The sequence below is a fragment of the Chiloscyllium plagiosum genome, chromosome 1 (genome assembly GCF_004010195.1).
Source record: "Chiloscyllium plagiosum isolate BGI_BamShark_2017 chromosome 1, ASM401019v2, whole genome shotgun sequence".
Classification (NCBI taxonomy): domain Eukaryota; kingdom Metazoa; phylum Chordata; class Chondrichthyes; order Orectolobiformes; family Hemiscylliidae; genus Chiloscyllium; species Chiloscyllium plagiosum.
The window spans coordinates 34,760,408-34,768,717 of NC_057710.1; the positions used below are offsets into that span (position 1 = coordinate 34,760,408).

Consider the following 8,310-nt stretch of genomic DNA (forward strand, 5'->3'; position numbering starts at 1 on the left):
TATTGAACAAACCTTGATTGTTTTTTAGTCTTCCATACTTTAGAATGGGTTATAGGTTTTGGTTCATTAGCATGAACGGAAACTTTTAAAAGTAGTTCTGGGATTTACAGTGCTAATGAACCGAAACCTGTAACCCATTCTAAAAACTGGAAGAGTTAACTACAATCTTTTGCTATAAATTCTGTGTCTTATGGTCCTACTCCACACCCACCTGATGAAAGAGCAGCGCTCCGAAAGCTAGTGCTTCCAAATCAACCTGTTGGACTATAAGCTGGTGTTGTGTGATTTTTAACTTTGTGTACCCCAGTCCAACACTGGGTCCAACACTGGGTCCACCTCATCTTGGCTCCTCTGGATTCGAGCATCTGCAGTTTTTTTTTTCGCGTCTCAGCGCGTTTGCAGGAGCGGCTCGGGCTCGGGCTCGGGTTCGGGTTTGGCTCGGGCTCGGGCTCTGGCCGGAGATTGCCGAATCTATTCGGGGAGGTCCTCTCGAAGGGGGAGGGGGAGGGCAGCGGAGGGGAGGCAGGGCGCATGCGTCTCGGCAGCCGCCATGTTGTGTCCTTAAAAAAAACGGGATCTGGGGTGACGGGGGAATCCGAGAGGGTGAGAGATTAAAGCAGCACGGCCGCCCCAGGCACCTCAGATGCGGCTCGGAGAGTCCAGGGGGTCTGGGGTGATCAGAGCAGCCGGGAACCATCTCCCTGACTCTCTGAGAAAGATCGAGGTGAAGCTGCGGTAAGTGAGGCCCGGTCCGGGGGCCGGAAAACTTTCTCTCCGGCTCCGGGGCGGAGAAGGCGGGGGTCCCGAGGCCCAGCGTAGGCCTAGAGTCACTGAACTACACAGTGTTCGAGTTGGCAAGCCTTTTCTCCCGGTGGATAATCTCCGTGCGACCATTAACTGCAGCACAGTTACTATGGTGATTTATAAGCAGCATTTTATTTACTCTCAACGTGGAATTGGCTGCTATAAAGAAGAGTCTGGGCGTTGTAAACATGCAGCGAGTGGGTGGGGAGGGAAAGGATCTTGCTTACACAAACGCGTTTTCTTTATATTGGGTTTTGAAGTTTTTTTTTAGTTCTCCATCGATTGAAGTGATTAACTGTATCGTCGCCTGGTGTTGCAAGGAGTGCAGTAAGGGTTTGAATGTTGAGCTTTCGAATTAGTTGCAGAGAAGTCTTGTGATCGAATAGTTGGACTGATTTTTAAGTGTGTTTTTACGGGATTTTATTCTCTCCCATCCCCCTCCTCCGGCGTTGAATAGAAAACGTTTAAGGATATTAATATTTCTTTCTAGGGAATCGCTGAATCTGAAATGTTGACAGGCTTTTAAGGTTCTGTAGCCTCTCCGTTATTAAAATGATCCACATGAATAAGATCAGTCTCCAGTGAGCGTAGATTTGTAAAAATGCAGTGTGGAAGATTTTTTTTTGTTTTGGCGAATAGCCGATCAAATTTCGGACTATGTAATGGTAAATTCAGGATAAAAGATGGTACTGCAAACCATTAATATCAGTCTGATGCCTTGTTATGATAGCTGGACTTCTTTTAAACATTGAATTATTTTGTTATATTGCAGCCTGTACTAGCAGGTAAACCCAAAGTGTATATCATTCGCCTAGAGAAACTAGACTTACAATGTAAAATCATTGAAAAGAAATAATCTGTTGATCGTGTATATTTCCTGAATTTAAAACAACTTTGTGCTTATTCTATTAAATGCTTTAATAGTGTAATAAAACATGCATTTTGCTTAGAACTTCAAAACACAAACATCCAAGTAACTACTGAAGGCATCCCAGCACAGCAGTCTATCAGTTTTGATATTACTGATATCAAGGCTGGAGATTGTTGAATACGGTTGGAATTGTGCCTATCAGTGTCTTCACAGATTGTAAAGCTCAAGCTTCTCTGTTTTGAGTTAGTCTGTTTACTCTCCACTCATTGGAGGAGAAAGTGAGGGCTGCAGATGCTGGAGATCAGAGCTGAAAATGTGTTGCTGGAAAAGCGCAGCAGGTCAGGCAGCATCCAAGGAACAGGACAATTGACGTTTCGGGCATAAGCCCTTCTTCACTGTTCACTTCTTTACTCTTCACTTCTTTACTCTCCACTCATTCTCTATTATGAGCAGGTTGATAACAATTGAACAGGCTTAGCAAAATTTCTTGTACTTTATTCAGTTTTTCTGCTTCAGAATTTTTTTTTTTGCAACTTCATTTCATAGTTTTAAGTCTTATCAACATTCCCAGTTCTTCTCAAATGTTTTTCCAGTTGTCAATTTTGTTTTCTGCAGGTCTCATTTGTTATTTCAGTGTGCAGAAATTTGTTTGCCTATCTGGTTGTAGACCCTATTTAAATTTTGTTGTACTTTCTAGTTTCTAAGTACTCCTTTATTGTCTCTGTTCCCATAATTTCAAAGCAAGCTAATTTTACAGACTTAAATAGATTTGATAGAACACAGTACTTTGGATGCTGTTGAATTAAAAAAAAACACAATACTGGAAGTGCTTCAGACTCTTTAGATTTAATTTTCATTTCCCATGTTCATTATTGGTCCAAGCCTTGTGAAATACCATTCAATGCTGTTTTGCTAACCTTGTGGAAGGTAGCATTTTCATCATGTAAAACTAATCTTCTGTATGGTCACGCAATCTTCTGCGAATTTCTGTGGCTTCTTTAATTGAGAATTCAATTACAAATTTGTCAGTGATCATGTCCAAGTCAATGAACAAGAGCAAAGTACTGTGGATAGTGGAGATCTGAAATAAAAACAGAAATATTCAACAGATCTGTATATAGTGTGAAAAAGCAGTTAACATGTAAGGTTAATTACCTTTCATCGGAATGCATCTTTTTTTTTTAAAGGTTCAATAAACTTAAATCTGTGCAAATGTCTTGAGGAATTTCTAGACAAGCACATTTTTGAATTTACCTCAAAGGTGCTATAATTTTGTACCACTAATGTAGACTCTGAATGTAAGAGTTTCTAAGGTTGGAACCCAAGGCTAAACATTCTAGGGTTTGTCCTGACTGATCAAGGAAGACTACCATGAGGCTATAGGAATTGAAGAGCTGGTGTTTGATCATATTGAGGTTTATGTAAGGTTGAACTTCAAGTGCTGTCAGAAGGCCTTTTGAACAGTCAAGTCTAAAGATGACCTAAACATGGATACATACTCCAATAGGAATGAAATAAGGTGTGGCTTTGTTATAAGTATAAATGTGGTCTCTAAATCGCCCATTCACCGTCAAATATGATTATCCTGAGATGATGCATTTTAGGTTGATCTTGAGGGAGTAAGTGGGGAGGAGGAAGGAATTGTGAGTTGGAGTAAATTTGTTTGATAGAATCCAATGGTTTCATCGATTTTTAGTTTTAGGAATGCTTTGTTTATACTTGTTTAAATTTTAAACAGTATAACAGATGATACATGGGATGTTGTTTTTAGCTGCGTGAAAAGTACATAGAATTAAATACATTATGAATGCGTTGCATTTGAAAGTCACTGGGATTAATTTCAGGAGACCAAGCATGTGTATACAATAGGCAATGAAAATTAAACACTTAAGTAACCTCCTCTGTTTTTCTTCGCTGACTACATTTTCTTTTGGTGCTAGCAGAAAACTGGCTTTTGGCAGAGCTGAAGAATAGAGTCCACAAGGTTGTGGCAGTGCATTAAAGATTTACATGGCAGAGAGGTCAAGCCATGTATCACTCTCAAACTGAGATCTAAACTGGCGATTTTTAGTAATCATATGCAGGACTGCCACTGGTAAGGTGGAAAGTAGCAGTATGCTTAACCTACTTTTAAAGTACAACAACTACTTGTATAAATGTGGCCCTTTTTGTTTTGTTTTTCCTGTTAAAAAAACAGTTCCGTATATGGCATTGAGCTGAGGCCGCACTTACATCCTTGTGGATGTAAAAAGGTTTTTTGAGCTCTTCACATAAAATGAGGTTGTTTTCCTAGTCTTATGGCCATTTTTTTTCACTCAATCAACATTTATTTATAAACCAAAAGTTGTGAGATTTTTATTTGCCTCAGGTTTAAGGATTTATCTAAATGAACACCAAGATATCTTTGCTCATCCAAATATTTTGACTTTTGCCATTTTTGTACATTTCCTTATTGGTTCTCCCAAAATACACCACTTCATACTTGTCTGCGTTAGAGTCCCAGCTGTCTGTCTTCTACTTATTTCTCCATTTCTATTTGTGTGCTTATCGTTCTGCTACTTTACAACTTGTCATGGGATAACAAAGGTTGGAGTTGGGAAAGGATATGAAATATTTCAAGTTAAAGTCAAAAGTTTTATTGTAGGTTGAAATATTAGCTGAATGTTTGTTTTTTTTTGGTAATACCAGAGCAAGAGCTTATCTTTTTTTTAAGGAAGAATGCATTGACTTGAACTAAACATCCAAGACTTGCAGTCACAACATGGGAATATGCAAAATAGCGGAATAAAAAATGTTAAATGGAAAAAGGCCTGTTTAATCCCTTAATTCACAGCCAGTTAAGTACTTTTCAAAGCATAGTCACTGCTGACATGCAGGAAGTGCAAGAGTTAATTTTCACTCGATAAGCTCGTACAAACAGCTGTGTGATTATAACCAAATAATTTTCCATTTTTTTTGTTGTGATGTTGATTAGTGCAAAAACATTGCTCAAGACATTAGGATTAATACTCCTGCTTTCTTTGAAATAGTGCCATGGCGTGTTTTAATTTCAGAAAAGACTCTGCTATGAAGTTCATTTAAAAGATCTTGTGTGTGAGCAACATGCTGTGCACAAGTGAGGTAGTAATGACAAGCTTTCTGACTTGATCGTGCAGCTAACTGAATTGCATAGATCCCAATAATGCCTGACTGCATGTACGTTAAGTATAAGGTTCTCCGATTACCTTGTATGTTTATGATAGAATCTGGTTATTAGAAAATATTTAGATTATGAGCCTTATGGTTTAGTGAATCAAGCAGGAGCAAGACTTGATTACAATTTGTGTTTTTCTGTTCTGAACAAAATGGTTTGGACTTGTTCAGAATTTCAGGATATGCAGTTTTGGGAGATAACTGCATACAACTCATTAATTTCATGCATATTCTTTGTCTATCACTAAGAAGCATCACAAATTTGACGTGAAATTAATTAACATTTGGGCAGGCTGTTGTTGCTGAATTGTTAAAATGTGGATTAAAAGCGTTCTACTCTAGTTCCCTGTTGAATCATGCTTTGATTATAAAATGCTTATCTTTGTACTTGAATCCCTTTAACTCTGCATCCTATCTCTAATGTTTTTTACTTTTCCACTTCTGGGTTCTTGTATGCTTCCAATTTTAATTGATTTATCCTTGTTATATGCTTAAACCATAAGCCCTGGAATTCCAACCACTGGGTTGCACAGTGATTAACACTGCTGCATTACAACACCGGGGACCCAGGTTCAATTTCACCCTCTGACGATTGGTGTGAAGTTTGCACATTGTCCCCGTGTCTATATAGGTTTCCTCTACATGCTACAGTTTCTTCCCACAGCCTAAAGATATGCGAGTTAGGTGGATTGACCATGTTAGATTGCCCATAATGTCTAGGGGTGTGTAATTTTAGATGGAATAGCCATGGGAAATACAGGGTTACAGGGATATGGTGGATCTTGATGAAATGCTGTTCTGAGGGTTGGTGCAGACTCAATGGGTTGAATGGCCTGCTTCGACATTTTAGGGGTTCTGATAGTCCCCAAATTTAAGAAGAACTGCAGCTGCCGAAATCAGAACCAAAGAAAAATGTTGGAAAGCTCAAGCAATTTTCCAACAATTTGTTTTTGTTCACTCCCAAATTTTCTTACTTTAACTCTCTCCTCAATCAAATTCTTGGCCATCTTCCTTTAACATATCTTCACCTAACTCGATGTCAGATCTTTGTCTGCTCTTTTGAACCACTTTGGGACCTTTTAGCAAATTAAAGGTATTTTAAATCAGTTTGTTGATGCAGCTTCTTACCAAGGACGGCATGGTGGCACAGTGGTTAGCACTGATGCCTCACAGCGCCAGAGACTTGGGTTCAATTTCCGCCTCTGGCAACTCTGTGTGGAGTTTGCATATTCTTCCTGTGTCTGTATGTGTTTCCTCCGGGTGCTCAGGTTTCCTCCCACAGTCCAAAAATGTGTAGGTTAGGTGAATTGGCCATGCTAAATTGTTAGGTGAAGGGAATGGGTATGGGTGGGTTGCTCTTCGGAGGGTCGGTGTGGACTTGTTGGGCCAAAGGGCCTGTTTCCACACTAAGTAATCTAATCTAAAAAACAAGTTGCTCTTGAGGTGGAGAATGTAGTAGTGAAGAATTTATGGTCTCATTAAACAGTGATATTACTTATAGTGTAAACAAGATTTAAGATCTCTATCAAAATGGATTTATTTTAGTTGAATGCTGGTAAGTAAGATGATAGACTTTACTGATGATGGTCATGAATTACTAATTTCCTGGCTCTTCAAAGCTTGTCCATTGCCTACCATGCACAAACCAGAACTGCAGTTGAATTCTATTGACTTATCTGGATGGATGCCATTCCACCAACATTCAAGAAGCTTTCCTCTTGCAGCTGAGTCACAAAATTCTGGGTTCATGTTCCATTCCAGGGCTTGGGTAGAAAAATCAAGGTTGGTGCTCTGGTATAGTGCTCATCAGTTGAGGGGTATTCTTCAAAAAAAAACCTTGAGGCCTCACCTGCCTGCTTGGGTAAATCTAAACGATCCCATAACACAGTTTCAGAAAAGCAAAAGTGATACCCATTCAGATGCCTTTTAAATGTTGTAATTATACCAGCCTCTACTTCCACCTCTGGCAGCTCATTCCATATACACGCCACCCTCTGCATGAAAAAGTTGCCTCAAAGTCCTTTTCAAATCTCACCTTAAATCTATGCCCTCTGGTTTCGGACTCCCCTACCCTGGGAAAAAGACCTTGGCTATTTAGCCTAATCTATTCCCAAGAATATGAACATTTATTTATTGCTGTCTTGGGGGATAAATAATTTGAGGGATATTGTTTCTAACGAGATTATTGTGTCGTCCTATTTTCCCCCTCAGTTGAAGTAAAACACTCAGACACCATGTAGTTTTACCATCTCCATCTTTATTCCGGGCCCTGGAGGGAGAGACACAATTGCCCCTATACACAGAGACATGAGTTCTTGGTCTTCTCTCTCGAACCGCAGTTTCTTAATGAATTATAGTCATTTTACAGGGAGGAACATCCACATAAAGCAGCATACATAATGATTGGGTGACCATTACAATCAGTGAGTGTCAGCAGTAAAGATTAAGCCATCTGCTGTTAATACAATGAATAACTGGCTTCATGTAATGAATACTTTTCATCTTGTTAAACTGACCTTGCATACTGAATGCTTCCAATATTGTTTAAATGGCTCTACATACTGAATGCTTTTCCACCTTGTTAACCCATTACCCTTGCTTCCAGCACCCCATTGTCAAGTGCAAGTTCTTATCTGATCTGAGTCATGCAAACTATAATACAACAGCAACTTTTATTGGCAGGGAGCCTTTAACACAGTAAAACATGTCAAGATGCTTCCCAGCAGCATTGTCGTGCAACATATTACTTGGAATTCCCTGTGATATTGGGCAGATGAATAAATGTTTAAAACAAACGCAGATTTTAAACATTGTCCTCTGTTTAGGCCGGCTACTTGCGGAGCGTTTCAGAGAACACCTCTGGGACACCCGGACCAACCAACCCAACCACCCTGTGGCTCAACACTTCAACTCCCCCTCCCGCTCCACCAAGGATATGCAGGTCTTTGGACTCCTCCATCGCCAGACCACAACAAAACGATGGTTGGAGGAAGAGCGCCTCATCTTCCACCTAGGAACCCTCCAACCACAAGGGATGAACTCTGATTTCACCAGTTTCCTCATTTCCCCTCCCCCCACCTTGTCTCAGTCAAATCCATCGAACTCAGCACCGCCTTCCTAACCTGCAATCTTCTTCCTGACCTCTCCGCCCCCACCCCAGTCTGACCTATCACCCTCACCTTGACCTCTTTCCACCTATCACATTTCCGACGCCCCTCCACCAAGTCCCTCCTCCCTACCTTTTATCTTAGCCTGCTAGACAAACTTTCCTCATTCCTGAAGAACAAAAGAAGCCAAATTATATAAATATCGAGCGTTTGTCGAATTCGGTGTGTGTTTTGTCCCTTCCTTGTGACTTGCAAGTGTACAAATAAATGACACTACTGCTTCAGATTTTTGTCTCGGACTGAAATTATTGAAGTGAGTGAGCTTTGTTTCTCACA

The 8,310-nt window shown here is 40.1% G+C and overlaps 1 protein-coding gene across 1 annotated transcript in view; it reads left to right on the top strand.

Annotated features, from left to right (window-relative positions):
• Positions 1 to 527: 527 nt before the first annotated feature.
• The window catches only part of smad4 (SMAD family member 4), a 108,015-nt gene continuing 100,232 nt past the window's right edge, over positions 528 to 8,310 (top strand). Inside the window, exon 1 of the mRNA XM_043720472.1 lies at positions 528 to 735. The gene's annotated coding sequence lies outside the window, so the exon portion shown is untranslated. The remainder of the gene's footprint in view (positions 736 to 8,310) is intronic.